Source organism: Indicator indicator, chromosome 9, assembly GCF_027791375.1.
Source record: "Indicator indicator isolate 239-I01 chromosome 9, UM_Iind_1.1, whole genome shotgun sequence".
NCBI lineage: Eukaryota > Metazoa > Chordata > Aves > Piciformes > Indicatoridae > Indicator > Indicator indicator.
Genome location: NC_072018.1, coordinates 7,935,032 through 7,954,333, shown reverse-complemented (window position 1 = coordinate 7,954,333; position 19,302 = coordinate 7,935,032).

Genomic DNA, 19,302 nt, shown 5'->3' with positions numbered 1-19,302 from the left:
CTGTCCTTCCTTCTGAGCAGAGAGGTAGGCCTGCCATAGCACCATTCACACTATGAAGAAATGAAACAGTGAGCCATTTTCCTCATTTACTACTTCTCAAGAGTAGGTCACTTCTCCCAATGACTCAATTATACTCTCTCTTTGCTAGGTATTCAAATAGTACCTGTCATTATCAAAGAAGATTTTTGTTGACAACTTCCCAGCATTGTAGAGATCCCTGCCTTTCTGAGCTGTAAGCTTCTTGGCACCAAAATTAATGCCAGCTGAGGATTAAGTAGGTAAGACCCTCACAGAACAGATATGTCTTCTAATATCTTCCATGTGATACAGATAGACTGAACCAAAAGTCTCTGTATTACAATTTTTATAGAGCTTTATCTGCTCTTGCAGTTTTAAAAATAAATATATAAATAAACATTTCTCTAATTTCTCAGTGCCCTTCCTGAATGGAGAGTTTGAAAACTGGATATGGCATTTTAACAATGGTTAATTCTGAGATACGTAGTGAAAACTGAAAAATACAGCAGTAGAAATTATTTGAGAAGACACACACTTGGCTGAAGTACCTTTACGAGGAAACAGTATAGAGCGAACTTTTTTTCTACTGCTCGGTAAGAAGTGGGGAAACACACTAGTTTGAAGGAGAGAGGAAGTGATTGGCCAAAACCAAGATACCTGGTGGACCCAAATGAGGACAACGTGCAATGTGCAAAAGAGAAGGTTGAGGAAAATTTTATTGTGTGGTAAAAGTTGCTGAATAGTTATATTCATGTCCTCAAAACCATGCAAATGAAGGGGTGGCAAAATAGATCTCCATGAAGTGGCTGAGAAGGAACATGTGAAATGATGGCTCCTGGTATGTAGGAGTGTTCCTGTGAATTCAGAAGGACTGGGAAAAAGTTTTGAGGATGAGAAGAGTGAAAGACTTGCTTTATAATTCATTTATAAGTAATTTCTGTCCACATTCAACTTAGGTTTGCAGTTCAAGCAAAGTCCACTTAGGAACAAGGGAGAGATGCTTTCAGTCCTAAAACAGAACAGAACGTTCCCAAAACAGGGAATACATGTCACAATGCTGCTAATCCCTCTAAAGTAGAGTAGGCTGGCAAAGATGGAGAAGATACACCTCATTTGAACCTGGTTAAGAGCATGAGATGGGAAACTGATAAAAAGAGAAGACAGAGGGCCACTGAGAGAAGACAACTATCTGGGCTAGACTATTTATTGCTTTTGTGATTATTTCAATTGTTCAGTCCTATGCAAAACTTACTCTTCTTCACCTTCACTGGGCTTCTGTTATCTAACTTTTACCCAATTTATGTGTCTTGTTCTGCTGGCTTTTCAAAAACCTCAAGGGTTATAGTTTTTCAACTGCCATACTCCCACTGATGTCACAGACAATGTTTAGAAATCATGCTGTCAGTTTCGGTTTCAATGGCTGTTGATGGAAGTATATCCTTAACCACAGTTAGGTTTTAGGCAGAATTTGGAAAAACAGATTTATGAGTTCACTTCTGAAGCTGTTTGTTTTAATCTTTATTATAAAATGGAAAGTTCAGCTGCAGTATAGAAGGAACAAGTAAGTGGGGTGGACCTGAATGGAGAGCTGCCAACAACATATTCTTCTATTCTGTGATACTGCAGGGATTCATGTCACAAATATTTATTTACTTGAACAATGACTTACCTTGGTAACCAGCCCCTGCTCTATGCAGAGGACAGCACCAAAATACATGGTTTCCTCCATAAGTATTTTTCTCTGTGTCATTATATTAACTGAACTAAAATTTAGCCTCCTGTCACTTTGGTTTTCCACTGGAAAAAAGAAGGGAATTGAAAACTCATTGATTTTAGGTGTGTGTTATGAAGTACATAGTTAGAAAACTTTTTTTTCTGTAAGTTTGTTTTTCATAGGTTTATTTTCTACTTCATTAAATGTTGCCCAATTTTAGTTTGTAAGGGTGTCTTGTAAAAAAGAAAGGTATTCCAGCATTCTTGATGTGTTTTCTTTCACTGTGTGCCGTGATGGATCCATGAGACTGCCTATAGTAGAATAAGTTGTAACACTCATTTTCCTCGAATATGCCTAATATCACTATCAATGCATTTTTTTCAGTTCTGCACTGGATTTCCAGAACTGCCTTCCCAAACTTTTGGAATTTGGTTTTGATGCATTGTTTATAAAACTGGAAAATAAGAAGTTGTTATCACACAGACAGTAGCAATTTTGATATTTCCAGTTTTATATGTACATATGCCTACTAGTATTTGTCATGGATTTTTCACTATGTGAATCGGCAAAAGGGTTTGAAACTTGGTTTATCAGTTAGGACAAATAATGTAGTAGGGAATGAAGAGTTTATGGCCAGAACTAAGTATTGCACACAGTCTAAGATGGGTTTATTAGCTTTAAAGTTTGCTGTATTTAAGAAGAATGGTGGTGTTTAGAACAGATCTGTAAATACACAGCACTGTAACTAACTTCATAAAACTCACTGCATCTCTACCTTTGATATATATTTTAAATGAACAGAAATGTTTACACACGAATTTGGCTTCTGAACGTTCATGGTTTTGCTTCATAAATAAGACTACAAAATTCATTGGAATATCAAAAGAAATATATAGCTTTCTTGTTCATATGAGTTCATATGAATCTAATTGCTACCCACCAAAAGATAGGCATATAATGACAATAGAAAATCATATTTTGCACCTCATGAAGAAAGCCTGTGAGAGCACTCTACCCATAGTACTAGTTAAATGTGGTTTTCAAGAACATATCTGACTCTTGAGTTCCACTGTCATGCGTAAATGTGAAGAACTAGAGTGGTCCTGTCAAGCACTCCAGTTTGAAAAGAAGTTGTCAAAGATATTCATCATTGAAAAAAGCATCTTATTACTAAAAAATAAAAATCACTGTTCATTTGCTGTTTATGCTTCTTATACAAGGAAAATAACGTGTGTCACTATAGGCACATTTGTGTTTGCTAACAGTTCTGCCTTGCCTTCCTTCATGGCGGCTCTTGATCCTGTACTATTAAATAATATAATATAAAAAATAGGCTACATGTCTGGCTATAGAAGACACTCAGCTACTGAGGTGAAGTTTATCATACAGAGATTGAAACAGCAGTGCACCAGCATACAGCAGTGCTCAGTATACTTCCCACAGCAAGAGGCATCCATAACCTCCAGGGAGAAGCGGTGCCAGGGAGAATCTGTTTCAGGAAGCAGAAAATGCCTATGTGGGAGCTAGTGGAACAGCTTGCCTGCTGGCATTGAAAAGACAACTGCTCAGCAGTGAAGCTGAGACAGAAAGTATGAGATCTGTAACAAGAAGTTTTTATGGTGAAATGTCTCTGTCTTAGTACCTTTATTTCTAAGGTACAAGATGGAGGGACAGGAAGTAATTTGCAAGCCTTATGTAATATCCAGTCCTGTAAAGAGGTGCATGCTGGGGGATTCCTCTACTTAACACAAGCTCTATCATACAGGCAAGCCTCCGCATCTATATCTTTGTATTACTCAAGCATAGACCTCCTACAACATCATCTCCCACCTCTAATGTGCATCTGTTCATTTTCTGTCCATCAAACCTCTTCAGAATTCAAAAGAAAGTGGTTGCAAGAGGTAGAAGAAGCTTTCAAGTTTGAGTGCATCAGAACAGGGCAGATCTGATAAGAATCTGAATTTTTGTTGCCTGACTTATTTTTGGTTTTTATTTTTCCAAAGTGGAGTTCTCCTGCTGTGTTTCTTGCAATATATTTTTCCTCAGGAATAAAATTATCTTTGAGGCAAAAGTACAATTATCTTTGAGGCAAAAGTACAATTCTCTTTTTAGACTTGACACCTCCAGTACTTGATGCATGTGGCTGAGTGAGTTAGATGAAAAGGTATTATTAGGCTTTTATTAGATTAGGATGCAAGCTCAAGCTGGCTAGGCTTGTCAGCCAGTAAATCTAGTGCAAGCAGCTGTGGCCAAATTCTGCTCTCTTACATGTTGCTGTTTGTGGTCAGTATTTCTCTCTACTGTGGTACTGGTTCTCTTCTATCAATTGTCAGGATGTACCTAGGGCATGATTTACAACATAATCACTGACGTAGAATAATTCTGACTGTGCTCCTAAATTAAATCAGAAATAATGCTATTAAAGACAAAGGAGTTATTCTTCCTTACACAACACACAAATCCGAAATTCAGGCCTTCATCACAAAACTGTAAGATATGTTAGATATGGCATGGATATTTATTTGTACAAGACTTTTTACCCTCACTGACTTCATGTTTCAAAAATAACCTCTTTTCAGCTGCTTTCTGGCAGCTTCATTTTGTGTTAAAGAAGTGAATTAAACTGGGTTAAAGTCCAATAGACAAGGAGCTCTGCTATGGACTTCAGCAGGGACTGCACGAGAACTGGATGTCTGACAAGTGCACTGGGTACTGGGAACATCGCAAGTGCTTTTTATCCTCCCAGGCAGTGAGATAGTCTCACTAACAGTAAGCAGCAACCCTCACAGCTTCATGCTCACTTTAAACCTGCTCCAAATACTGCAGCAGCGAAGCAGCGAAGCAGCGAAGCAGGCTACCTGAAGGCACAGATATAAACCCAGGCCGAGTTCACAGGTGTTCCATGGCAGAGTATCTGCTGTGCACTCTGTAATACATAAATGAGATGCTGTGCACTTTTTTAAAGGTCACAGTACTTCAAGGCTTCCTATGTAAAGAAGAAAAGCTCACCTGAAAAGATGGCACATTTGAGAAAAATGAAAGCTGTTCTAGCATAAGCTAAGTTCTTGCTTGCAGTCAATTTTTGGAGAAGTGTCTCAAAGCCATATTGCAGCAGAGCCATAAATCCAGATTGTATTGTGTGTAATTCTCAAGCCAAGCTTCTGCAAATTCCAGCCTTTGTGAATAACTTTCTATTTTAGTCTAAATTTGGTGCTGAGTTAAGACCTTCTGATGAAAGCAGCAAGATAGAGGTGAAACAATAAAATATTTTCTGATGTATTGCTGAATCTACACTACCTTCTCAGAGCTTGTAGTCATGTGCTTCCACAGTAAGAAAAATATATCTTCATTGAAATGCACTGAAAAATAATATTTCTGGCCCCCATCTGAAGAGTTGCTAGGTGTCTTGGCTTGATATGTATGCCAGTATTTCTGAAACTTGAGGGAATGGTGTTCTCTAATAATTCTCAAGCTTTAATAAAAGTCACATCTCTCTGCTTCAGTATTTCAAAACGGGTATAAAATCCTCCTCATTGCATACAACTCTGAGCATTGTTCTTTCCCTACTGTGCATTATGTAGACCAAGGAAAATGGACAAATAACGTTAGGTTATTGGGGTTTTCTTGTCTTTCCTTTTTTTCTGAGAACCATTTTAAGAAGGGAAACAACTACAGGAGACACAGCAAGGCACTGGGAATATTTACTTACATGGGGAAACTTACTGAAATGCACAATAACTGTAAGAAATGCAATTGTGTAACTATATTCTGCCACAGTTTTGCCACTGTAGTTCTTCTTTCTCTCCCTTTCTCAGGGACAGTTTAAAACAAGTTACTTGAAAGAAAAATTACATGCAACATGATCTGAGTTTACCTCATCACTCATCTTGTGTCACTGGTGTACAATAGGCATTTCAGGCCATTTTTCCTTTGGACAATGATCTCAAATTGTTCCTGGAATATTAGGAACAAGATCACTTGCAGTTACCATCTAAAATCACCTTGCTGATTTTAGAAAGGTTACTTACTCAAATGAAAACAGTATTCACTTCAAAAGCTTTTCTGTATTGAAATGTAAAGCAGGCTGAGTTCAAAATTCTCGGTCCTAACAATGTCTTTTTCATAACCAAAAATCCAGACGAATGAAGAGCCAGCTGAACAAAGTTGATTTTATTACCACCACCAGTCTGGATTGTCTCTGCAGCATTGCTAAGAAATGGAACGAGAAGACTGCGTACATTTCACAGTAACTTATGTGGCCACAGAAATGTTTCTCTCTGCTCAAAAAAAAAAAAAAAAGAGGTGCCATACAGATGAATAAGCCTCTGCAAGGATGTATTTATGAATGGGCCTCTGCTGGTAGTGACTAAATGCTCTCACAGGTGCCAAAGGAAATGGGCCACCCAGATAACTCTGCTTCCAGCCTAATCTCCATCTGGTACAGAGCATCTCCACATCTCACAGTGCAGCTGCTTGCATGTGACAGTTGCCAGAGGCACATATGCTGCTTCTGTCAAAAGATCCTTTTATGCAGTTTGTCATCTAGGGTTTGCAACTCCTTTCAGGTAATGGGACAATGATTGTGGGCCTGCTGTGGTAGTCCCTGTTTAGGCAAAACTGTTAGATTTGGCAGAAGTTTTGCTTGAAGGGTTACTGCTGGATTAGGCTGCATATTATTAGACTGAGAATTTGTATCTTGTTGCTGGGACATACAAAAAAAGAAGTCTTTTTGAATGCAAATTGTCTGACAAAGACTACTTAAGGTTACAGGAAACTGAAATTCTCGTCTTATTTATGAAGGCCACAAAAATCTTCAAGTATACAAAGACAGTAAGCAATAAATTGTCATCCCATGATTAATTGCAACTTCCAAAGTGTCTGTAAGTATTTAAGTCTATTACAACTTTTAGACATGTGACTTGATAGTTAAAGTGATCACTGTAAAGAAAATACTTGACTTCTTTGGAGGGATGTAGGGAGTTAGGGGGGTGTTCCTGTGCAGAGCACTTTAAGGGATCCATCCCTGGAATATAAGTCAAGATAACATTGTCCTTTTGAAAGAAAGAGAAAGTTCTGTAGGGGGTGCACATTTATCCAAAGTGTGGACTGGTGGTGGGGCTTATTTAAGACTTATTTTCAGAGCTACTCTTTTGCCAAAGAATGCATTAGCAGATCTCTAAATATACCATGTTTTGTGTGTAAGATGAATGTTGAAGTTGGTGAGAGCTTAGAGCCTCATTTGCCAGCCTTTTCCTGTTGAGTAGTGTTCACAAGCTCCACAAGAGGACAATGTAAAAGAGATATAATCAATAAGTGGATTATGCATGGTAACAATCTAAAAGATGTTTCCAGGATATTAGTATGTATTCTTAAGTTACTTATTCCAGAAGAGCCCTGTACCAAACATTCATTTTTATTGCTGAAAGTTTCCTAGCCGTGATGCAGCTCTCTATGTGGCAGCCACTTCGTTCAATGTTCCTGATCTTTTGGCTTCAGTCATAACCTCTTAAACCTGACCTTTTTGGATGCCTTTTCCTCTTGAGGGAAACCAGAAACATATTGTGCACAAAGGTTTACGTATCCTGGAATTCCTTTTCTCCATCTGTATCAGCTGGTTAACAAACAAGTTATCTTGCTTTGCAAATGGCATGTAGTTTATTACATCAAAATTACTGAAGAGTAATTTTCAGAGATGCAGACCTGACTCCATAACAAACTGCTGTTGGCATACACTTAAGCACAGAGAAATAAGGCAGCTTGCAAAGCAAGGATCTCCTAAGTGGCAATGGACAAAGAAGCAAGTCCTCTTTGATTTTAGACCCTCTGGTCTCTGGAAAGAGGATTGTAGGATGAAGTCTTGCATTCTAGTTCTGTGACTCTCTGGTCACTCCCACAGAGTCCTGTCCCTGAAGCAAATATACTATTTGGCATACACTTGACCCTAATTATAGCTCGTGTCTCAGCGTTCTTGCCCAGTGGGAGTAAAATTGTCCCACTGCTCAAAACACTACGTTAGGGTGGAATTTTTATTTCTGTGCCCCACCCAGCAGAACGGCTTTCAGTCCAAGTGCTTCCATAGAACAATTGAGGCATGTTATTTAAGCTGATATTTTATGTTTTGTTCTCCCACTTCTGTGAATTTTGCAATGATAAATGAATGAGTAAAAATAAGAAAGCATAAGACAATGATGACCATCTAATGTGGCTTTCTAAGTTCATAATTAAAACCTCACTGGCAGATGGTTTTCTTCTGTCTCAGGAGTGCAATAATGTAAGAAACCAACCATGACTGTAAACATGAAGGCAACTGAAGCCAAAGGTATCATGAAACAGCTACATTAAATGACTGTACTTGTAAGACCGACAGAACCTTGGCCACAGAAATAAGATTACTTTCTGATTTGGCTTCACAGAGAGTTGTACTTTTGGCAAACTGTAAGAATATGGCTACAAATTACCTATTTAATTTTCAGCTAAATACCGGTCCATGTGTATGGAATATATCCTGCCACATCTCAGCTTTTGACACAACAGCATTCTTGTTCTTCCTTTCACAGGATCACAGGATGTTAGGGGTTGGAAGGGAGACCTTCAATTCCAACCCCCCTGCCAGAGCAGGACCATATAATCTAGCGCAGGTCACACAAGAATGCATCCACATAAGTCTTGAGTGTCTCCAGAGAAGGAGACTCCACAACCTCTCTGGGGAGCCTGTTCCAGTGCTCTGTGACCCTTACGGTAAAGAAGTTTTTCCTCATGTTGAGGTGAAACTTCCTGTGCTGTAGTTTACATCCATTGCTCTTTGTCCTATTACAGGGCGCAAGTGAGCAGAGGCGGTCCCGTCCTTCCTGACACCCAGCCCTCAGATATTTATATACATTTGTTAGATCCCCTCTCCATCTTTTCTCCAGGTTTCTCAGCCTTTCTTCATAAGGCATGTGCTCCAGTCCCTTAATCATCCTTGTAGCCCTCCATTGGACTCTTTCAAGCAGATCCCTGTCCCTCTTGAATTGCGAAGTCCAGAACCAGATGTAATATTCCAGGTGGGGCCTCACTAGGGCAGAGTAGAGGGGCAGGAGAACCTCCCTCAATCTGCTGGACACACTCTTCTTAATGCACCCCAGGATACCATTGGCCTTGGCCACAAGGGCACATTGCTGTCCCATGGACAACTCGTTGTCCACCAGGACTCCCAGGTCCTTCTCCATGGGGCTGCTCTCAAACTAAACTACGTGCCTCCTGGAAGTGAAATTTAAAATACTTTGTTGCAGTTCAGAAAACAGTAAAAAAAATATTTTGGAGCCCACTAAGGACTTTCTTATCTTATGCTATGATTTCTGTTGCAGAAGGCAGGAAAAAAAGCCATAAGAACGTGCAGGGATTCACCCAAGTCCCACCACACCCTAAGACAGCTCTGCTGTCCTTCTATAAAGCAGAGGACTGACATTTGGAAATGCAACAGACATTTTTGTAAGTCTTCTTAACTGTCTGCCTACCATTTGCTGCTACTTGTGGTTCAGTTATTTTCCACTCAGTAAAATCTGCTCTATGAACAAAGGGCCAGACAATTTAAGCAACTTTTTTGGTGGTAACAGGTACTGGTTGCTTTGTCTGCCCAACAAGGATTCTGTATTTTATGCCCAGAATTTTTTTTCTGGGGTTCAGTACTATCCATTAATATAAATATTAAAGGAAATATCTCATCTCAGTAATACTTGGGGACTGCAGAGAAGGGGTAGCCCCTTCCTTGAGGTTACTGCAGAACAAATCTTCTGTTGGTTTTGCATTCTATTCTTATTTTTCAAGGGTCTCTGACAGAAGTACAGATGGCTTTTAAATGGCCAGTCCTCCTCTTCTGGGTTGTATTTGCTTATCAGCAAGTAATCACCAGAACCTTAAAAAAAAAAAAAAGAAAGAAAAAAGATATGTTACAGAAGGGGTTAAGAATGAACAAATCCAGCCATTACTTCCTGAAGTCTATTTGACTAAGTAGAAAATCTTAGAATTACAGGCTCCAAATATGCAGAGCATTATCTGCTAATCCAGGCTCTATGGAAAGTCAGAAACTTCTGTAGTAGGTGGACAAGCTAAAAAAAAAAACCACCCCTGGTGTTAAAAGCCATTGCAACAGATACAGTGAAGAAGCACAGCAGTTAGAAAATAGCATTTTCCTACCCATATATATATATATATATATGAAACTAATTATGTATTCGTACAACTGACAGTGAGAATCTAAGATTACTGTCAAGAGTTGATAGCTGCTGACTTTGGTAAAAGTTTGCTGAATGCAGTAAGGAACACAGCTATGAAAAATCAATTACATTTAAAGAAAATTTTAAGAAAACACCTATAGTTTCTTACAAACTATGGCCCACCATGCACTGAATTGTTCCTTTCCTGCCTGAAGCCTGTCTTCTCAGGTAAGAAGGACCCTTGAAATCTATGTACTTACAAACTGATGACTGATTACTCCAAAGAGTCTCCCTAACCCTAGGAGTGTCATTTTGAAAAGTTAAACTTAGCTTTTTTTCAAGTGTTTAGTAACACACTCAAAGAAAGCATCTAGTCTCGCTTTGAAAAATCTCTAGAAAAGGGCAATCCACTATTTTCCTGACTTTTTGGTTTTTAAGAATTTAATTGGCTTAAGCAAAAGAAGAATTTTTCTCAAATAGCAAATGCTGTATCCTGTTTTGTCACAATGGGATGTACCCTTGTCACAGGCTCCTGTCAATGAAACCAACAGGATTACAGAGAGTGAGATTTGCTTCTGTAGTTCGGAATAGGCTGTTTAGAGAAACAGATTACGGCATGCTAAACTAATCTTCTGGAAGAACCTATCTGCTTTCAGCCTGGAGAGAAATGGAGATCACTGACAGTTGCTTAAAAGAGAGCTGAAAAGAGAGATATTTAATATTTTCTAAAGCCAGAGCTTTTTATATATCCTGTATGATAGACCAGAAAGAATGAGCACAAGTGTCACATTCAGATCAAACACTCATTTGAGTAATATCTAGTTTCCATGCATAGCCAGCAGCAGGTTCCTGGAGAAATCAGATAAGGAAGTTACCTGTTCTGCTGTACCTAGGCCAGGTGCTGTTAAAGCTTTTGAAAGTGATACAGTTTCAGTACTTGTTGAGTTGGATTCACCCAACAACTTGTGGTAGGATTCTAATTAGCATCACTATTTTTCATCAGAGTAGCATAGCAAACTTGGCATGCATAATAAGATTGCTATGCTGCTTTCACAGCTTAAACTCTCAACCTGCTTTTGTTCTCAAGAAATGGACAGGCTGTTTGTTAAAATACAAGATGGAAGGAGGAAGAAAGTTAGAGGGGATGTTTGGACTTCTGAGCTCTCCTGAGGCATGAAAACAATGGGAGTAGGTCTCCTCTACTTTATAAGGTTGACTGCCCAGGGAAAAAAAAAAGTCTCTTCAGATAAATATTTCATTTCTTTCTGAATTGAAACAAGCATCTTTCCCTCAGCCAGCATGTTCTACAGTACGTCTTGCTGGTTTGTAGCATTTTGCAGTACATCTTGCTATCTTAGAGCTGCTTTGCAGTCTCTGTTCAATTGTCTGTTTTTCAAGGCATCTGGGTAAGAGTATCATTAAGAGGTTTTATGTTAATGAAGACAGAGGCAAATCAAACAGTCTCCTTTGTAGCTTCTGGTTTTAAGAGGCTTGAAAAGGTCAGAGTAAGCCCTCTTACACATAATACTGTGTACACACTCTAAATATATATTTATCCTAAATATCTCAGTAAGGTTAGTGAAAGTGACACAGAGGGATAGACTGATGTAGCCCAAGGTCACCAAGCTCACCTGGGTAGAACAGAGTTAAACATGCTTCCTTCGTTGTATTGTTCTAACAACTCAGTTGTATTTTCTGTGTGTCTTCTCAGGACTTTATTTATTCGGACAAAACAAATACCTCCTGCTCCTCGATTTCTGAATTGCCATTCTTCATTTAAGGACAAATGTGGTATTGTTGTGTTTCCTAATAGGATTTTGCAGCCTATTTTTTATTTCATCCTCAGGAAAGATTTCCCTGACAGATACAGGAGTTTAGTTTGAAACACTGAGTTTTTTGAGGGTCGTTCTACCTCTGTGTTCAGACAGAGTTTGACAAGCTGTGTGGTTTTAAAAGTGAGCTAAAGCTTTTTCCCTGATACCTCACCTTAATTTCTACTGATCACCAACACTTTACATATTACTAATACTTTGTACAGGTGATTACCTGTAAAAACACCTTTGTACCAGAATATTCTAGGGAGCGATATTAAATGTTATTGCTGTACTTGCTAACAAGCTGGAAAGTGTAGCAAATACCATGTGACAACTCATCCTGAATCTATGGAGTTGAACAGAAAAAAAAGTGTTGCTAAGATTAAATGAATTTGTGGAATTTCCCTGTTTCTTGACATGGAGACCGGGCTCCTCTTTCTCAACCTGAAGACAAGAATTGCAAGGCTGGATCTGACAAATTTCTGTCAAAGAGTTCTATCTCAACACTGGGTAACAACAAATTCTTAGGGAAAGAGTACAAACTCAGCCTGTGCATAACATCTTTTCATCTTGGAAACACCTGGCATCTATAAAGGTTTCTGGAGCATTTAATTTATTTTTAGTTGTCAACAGTGGACTTCTTTGAATTTGCTTATTCCCTCTTTGAACTCATTTATAGTTCTTGGATGCTTTAGCAGTAGGTTCCACAACTTAATTATGTTTCAATTATGCTTTATGTGTTGCAAAAATAGTTCTGGTATTTGCTTAAGATCTGTGGCCTCAAAACCAGTGGATTCTCCCTTAGATCTAGGGCTGTAAGAAGTAGGTAACAGATTTTTTTCTCCTCCTTAACATTGTGCTCCATTGATTGTGGCAGGATCTAGTTATGAAGTGAAAGCAAATGCCTGCTCTAGATGCAATTGCAACTTGCATTTTCTACCTCTCCCCAGTTACTTGGCATTGTAGTATGTTAATGACAGCTTGGAGCAGGTGTGATTTCCATTTCTGTATGGTGAACCAGTTGTGTACTTATCTTTCGAAAATGTGATGACAGATTGGGAATGCATCCAGTTAGACAGCCCATGTCCTCCTCAACACTCACTTGTGTTGGTGGATGCTGTGCTGTCAATTAACAGTTTGTCAACAGCTGATTACAGGATACCAAAATTAAGAGAGCATCTCCTGCTAAGTAGATTTTTCTTCTCTTAGGATATTGGCACCTTGGTAATGACATTCTGCTTTCAAGCTGAGCTTTTTTTTTCTTGCTGGTACTACTAGCCTCTCTTGCTGTGCAGACCCTCAGTCTGAACAGTGGCTCTGGGGCACTTTCTGAGACTCTGAAGGTTTTCTCAGTTTTCTTTCACAGTGACAAGGAAGTAACATTTGGTCCTGAAATGTCTTGAGAGCAAATCAAGTCCTAAATCACTGTAAGACTGTAGAAAACCTCTCTGCCTCACAGAATGTGAAGAGGCTATTTTAGTCATGGAATTGTAGAACAACCTAAGTTGGAAAGGACCTCAAAAGATCATGAAAAAGGGACCAGAAACGAGATTATCCAGTACCCTGTACAGTTGCATCTTGAAAAACTCCAGAGTTGGTGACTTCACCATATTCCTTGGGGAGGTTTGATCTTAAATGAGCTTTCTTGTGTGCTGTAAGCTTGTATAGGAATGGCATACATGCTTTCTCTCTAGCAGAAACGTAGGGGTTTGAGTTCTTTTACTTGTCCTTGTCTTCACAAGCCCTTACTCCCAAGTGTTCAGCTGTTGCTTGCACCTGAAGTATGTCTATAGAAGCAAGTAAAATGACTGTCTCTGTCTCGTTTCTTTGAGAATGCTTGCTTGCTTGTCACCCTTCGCATTTTCCTGTAGCTGTTTTGTGATGTTAAACTGATGCTCGGTTTTTTCCAGTCTTTGCTTCAATGTGGCCAAACTATGTTCTAGCATCTTCTATTTATTTGTATCATTTTAGAGTGTATACTTGGAGGTTCATTTCTGCAAGGTACAGGCATCAGGCAATTGATTATGCATTTGCTTGGCTTGTAATAAGAGACAAATAGAAGCACAAAGTGCTTTAAGGACAGGTAGTAATAAACCCTCTTGAAATTTCTGTTTCTGCAGTTAGTGTAAGGCTGAGAGCTGTATGGGCTGATGCTGTGGCCAGAAGAATGGGGGAGAAAACACTACCAAAATGGAAAGGCAGTGTTTAACGGTCACTTTTTCTTGGCATTCATAAGTACCCAGGCCTCCAAGGAGGATAACCAGTTCCTGTGAGAACATGATTATTTGGTTGTATGTACAAAGTAAAAACGGCTTGCTCAAGTTCTTTTGCCTAGAAATTGTAGGTCACTAGCATAAATTGTGTGCATGGCCTCAAGATGACACCTTTGCCTTTCTGCTCTGTCTCTTCATGTTTCCAGAGCAGATGTGGGAGGAAGCAAACTTTCTCAAACCTGGAAATGGGATGGCAGCTGGAAGACTACCCATTTACTTTAATGGAACTTTTTCAGTCGAGGGAGAATTGCAATAGGCCAGGTGTAAATTTGCATGACCTCAGTGTCATGCTGAGCTTGATGAACTACATGTTCAGAGACAATTTATTTTGAGTGATTACAGTGGACTGCTTTCCAATGTTCTCTGTTTTAATGGCATCAAAGCAATAAGGTCAGCCTTATTAGATACATTAGACCTGAATATTCATATGGACTAGAAGCTTTTTCTTGGCACTTTTCCAGTTGTTTACTTACTTGTGTGTTCTGAAGAGTAGAAACTGCAGGGACACCGTTTGACGTAGGTCTTACATTGCAGTTAAACTTTATTGACTTAAATTAAAAAAAAAAGAAAAGGTAAAAGAGTCTTGTTAAAACTAAATAATGTGTTAATAACCTGCTGTTTTCTTATTGGAATAGATATGAGCTCATTACTGGACTCTTAATGGATATTGCTCCAATGAATATTTAGAAAATTCTTTTGCTACCTCTACAGAAGTAATGAGCTTGTTTCACCCTGTGTCCTTGTGCAGATTATAAATGACAATCCCAGCTAAAAGAAAAACTAAATTATCTGCCTGCACCTTCAGCAACATTTTTTCCTTATTTTAAAAATAAGGGTGATGAATTGAATGTATCAAAAAGTGCTGTGTCTGGATTCTGCAGCTCCCAGCTTTTGACAGCTAGTCTACATTCTCTGCCTTGGAGAAAATTCAGCTGCACATAAAGATAGGAAGTACAATTCTTGGAGGCCTTGATGTTGAAACAGTCTAAGTTGGCTGAAACCTGGTGGAATGCTCATGGATTTTCTCAAATTCTTTATAGAAAACAAGATCTGTCATTATATTATATGAAAAATGGGTCTCTTTCTGGAATAATTTCAATTATTTACCAGGTTGAAGCTCAGAAATACTTGTTAAAATTAATTTAGTCTTTGATAATTACTTTAAAAGGAACAGTTTCACAGCTTTGTCTTGATTTTCTTGTCAAAGCATTGCTTCTTAATGCATTACTTTTACTACAATAAGTTGAAGGAAAAGAAAGAAAATGTTAAAAAAAACTGGCAATTATAACTGTGCAAGGCTTAGTGATAGATTGAGACTTGAACTGTTGTGTGTTCTTGGAAGGAGTGAAAATGTCCCCTTTACTCTCTGCTACCAGGTTCTCCCATTATGTGCAAGGAAGGATGGTAAGAAGTATGCTTGCCTGTTTCTTTTCCTGTGAGGCAACCAGCCAGGAGCATAGAGATGATGGTAATAGGCATCTCATCCTCTGGTCCAAGAGTGGCTGAGCAGCCAGGAAGCTCTATGGATATAATCTTTGTTTTTAAAAAGCTCAGTGAATATTGAGCACTTTGTATCCTGCATCTTACTGAAACTCAAGAGAATTAGGCTCTGTGCCATCTTTAAAAAGGTACTCAGTCCAACCCTTAGAAGTGAAGCATTTTCCTGTGTGGATTTCGAGTCTTCAATTATTCTTTTCTAAAATCAAACACAGTTGACTTTGAGAATGTTACACACAGACATAAGGGGTAAAAAGGAGCCAAAAAAGTATTTGGGACCACAGGAAGGTCTGAGCTGAAAAGCTTCTGCAGGCTACTTGTGAAGCATGTTCCAGCTGTTAAATAACTTTTACTAAAAATATCTTAAGATCACTGTATAATTTAGTCAGCTTTGAACATCAGATCATGCAATGGAACACATGTATATATTTTTGAAGAGAACTTGTAAAATTAGCCCATTTCTGGTAATATATTACTTAAATAGATGCTTGCTTTGAGCTGGCATCGTCGCAAATGTGTGGTAGGGACTATCAAGCTACCAGCTGGGTGATGAGAATGAGTTCTGAGCCTTTCTCTGCCACTCTGAACAATTCACCTCACCTGCTGGTGTGTTTCCTTCCCTGTCTGCAAGTGGACTGAAGAGTAAGCTGTCTGTAAAAGATACATAAGACAACAATAATATACTCCCAAAGGTTTTACTGCTGTTTCATCTTGTATTTTTCATTTAAAAAAATATGTAGTTAACTAGCAATGACACAGTCACTTGGCATTTTCTAGGTAGATATACAGTATATTCTTTAAGTAATGTAATTTTCTGCAGGCAGCATCCTAATTTAACTCTCATAGTTCCACAAATACCCTAATGAGAAGTTATTTTAAGACACCTCAATATAGAATAACTTCATTTAAATGCTAGGAAAACTATGTATTCCTGCTTTGTTTCATCAACATGCAAATGCTCACAGCGTCTTGTACAAATTAATAATTTCATAAAACCAGATTTCTCTAAAAATTGCAAACAACTTTTTACATAATTGAAAAAGCACATTTACTGAGTGACAGTGCTAGGCCCTTCATCTTATGGAAACCAAAAACTCTTTGTAAAAAGTAATGAGTTCCTGATGCTTCTTTCCTGAATATGGATGGTGCAATTCATCCACTATCACTCCATGCTCTCCAGTTTCCATTGTTATTAAATAAAGACAAATAGTCACTAGTTCCCTTAGTATTATGTTCTTACATGAGCAAGCTGGCACTGAGAGTTGTGGCAAAATGCTAGGCTGATGGTAGAAAAACAGAGAAATATTCATTCTAGTGAAATGTTGTATGCAGATGTTTAAGTAAAAGGAGTGCTGAAAAATGCTGATCTCCTTTGGCATACTTTTTTGCATGTTCACCACTTTTAATTCTACTTGATTTGCTCATGTACACAAGTTTCTGCATTAATCTGTTGAGAGGTACTTAATAAGAGGTGGAGGGAAGAGAGCTGCTGCTTTTGAAAATCCAAAGAGAAATGAAAGCAAGCCATGAATAGCTGTCCTGTCCTAGGCCTTCCTGTAGAAGCAATACTTCTTTATGTTAGATCAGACTATCTTTGGAGAGGATCAATGAGCATAAGACACTATTTTAACTTTAAATGTATTAGTTTATGTGCACAAAGCAATTATTTAGCCCATGGGAAAATGAAAGTATTAATCGTTGCCAAATTTGAACAAATAGCTGCTTGGTTTTCATTAAAGGATTTGATCCTAATCAGGCAAGACTGCCACTGACTTCAGGAAAAGACAAAATGGACTCAAATTGTGTAGGAAAAGTTAAAGCCCTGTGCACATGGGTGATAAAGATTTTTAAAATTCTTAGGATAATGGATCCTTTGGAAAGTTTGGGTGGGAGAAATGCATTTAAGAGGAAGAAATAGAAGAATTAATTTAAAATGTTTTACAAATATTCTCTTATGAGCTAATGCAGTCTACAGTGCACTGTCATGGGCACAACTCTTGACTTTCAAGGCTTTACTTCTTAAACTAGATTTTTTCCTTTTTGCAATGGGCTTTTTTGATTTCTTGTGTGTTGGGAATACATTAGCGCTGTGTAGAGTGGCCTACCACTTCCAGTAGGAAGAACAGAGGAGTCTAAACATCACAAATGGGTTATACTGTTCACAGGGTTATAGTTTAAGCATGTTGTTAAGTCAGAGTCATGGAGATACATGTCTGGGCACAGATGCACAACTGTGATGGAGCAGAGGCAAGGGCCAGGAGTTAAACCCCTGCTTAAAATCACTTCCCAAGGAAAGATAGGACAGTCCATCTTTTCTAGCTTTCTCCACAACAGATCTTATCAGCAAATGAAATGACCTTGAACTCAGCCAGCTAAACAACTTAATTCCCCTAATGTGCAGTCCTAGAAGGGGAATGGGACCTGGGCTCATAGCTGGGTCTTTAATTCCCAAATTATGGTAACTGGGAAGCTCTTTCATGTACTTTGCCAGAAGCTTAGAGTGAAAGTGACTACAGTAGAATCAGACTAACACAGCATTTTTCTTACTGCTTTCTGCCTGTATTTTTATTATTCTCTGCTGTTGACAGTGCCTGGGATCCAGTTCAAATTCAATTGAAGCCAGTGGAATTTATTTAATTGAATTTTCTGAACTTTGGATAAATACTGTGGATGTGATAACATTCAAAAAGTTCAGAACTGTATTTTTGAACTGAAATATGCTCTGGCTGCCACCTTTGGTTTTGTGTCCACAAACACTTGTCTAAATTCTTAGCAATTGCTATATCAGGATAAAAGAAGAGTTTTAAAATGTTTTCATATGTTGGGTATCACTGGCAGAAATGGCAGGCAACAATTGCAGCCCAGTTAAATTGGCCATTGCCCTCCAATTAGATTTCAGTTCTCCTAAATCTTCAGTCTCTGAAAGGATTAAAAACTAGTGTTTAAGACTGCTGTGCTCTGCAGCTTTGAACTTCTAATCAATTAGATTTAAAAAAAGATTTCAGCTATTAATATAAAGTTGTAAGGGGCTTGAGGGAGTGAGTTTCATTGGGTTTTGCTTCATGCAGAGTAATGATGAATGCTTTAAAGTTTAAAAATTACTTGACAGAAAATGTAGAGGCCAAAAATATAATGATTTAAATTAGTGCTTTGAAGGTCAGTAAACTGGGCCTGTCTTTACAATGGAAGTTGAGATCAGTAAAAATATTTCGTTACTAAATGATGTATTTCAGCTATGAATTGTCATCAAAGTACCTTGAAGTCATTTCTGCCTGGTCTTTTGTATAATTGAAGCTGTGTAGTGGAATTTTCTCTTGTATTTTTATCTTGGGCTAATATTTACTGTGTTTCAGTTGGAGGGCTGTCTTACCTAGAAATAGGAGAAATTAGTTTTCGTATGTGTGATTAACAATTAGAAAGTGTTCTTCCAGAGCCTTCTACACCTCACTTAAGTTACCTTTTCATCACTGCACAGAAAGAAATTCAGTACAGAATTGGATCTAAATGCCTAGAATAGCTCAGACTGAAAGTACTAGGGGCAAGGCAGCTATGTGTGCATTAAATGTCGAAGAGGAGCCACTGCAAAATGTCTTGTAAAAGGGGTGGGGAGGGTATTCTCCAAAAGGAAAACCTGTTGCTATTGGTGTGTATGTAGCAACTCCAAAGGACAATGAGTTGGTTTGGTGAGGCCAAGAAAGACTAAAGGAATTAGAACTGGAAGCAGGCCAGCAGAATGATAGATAGCCAGTGGATTAGTCAGAACACGGAAACTTTATTTGGCATTCATGTAG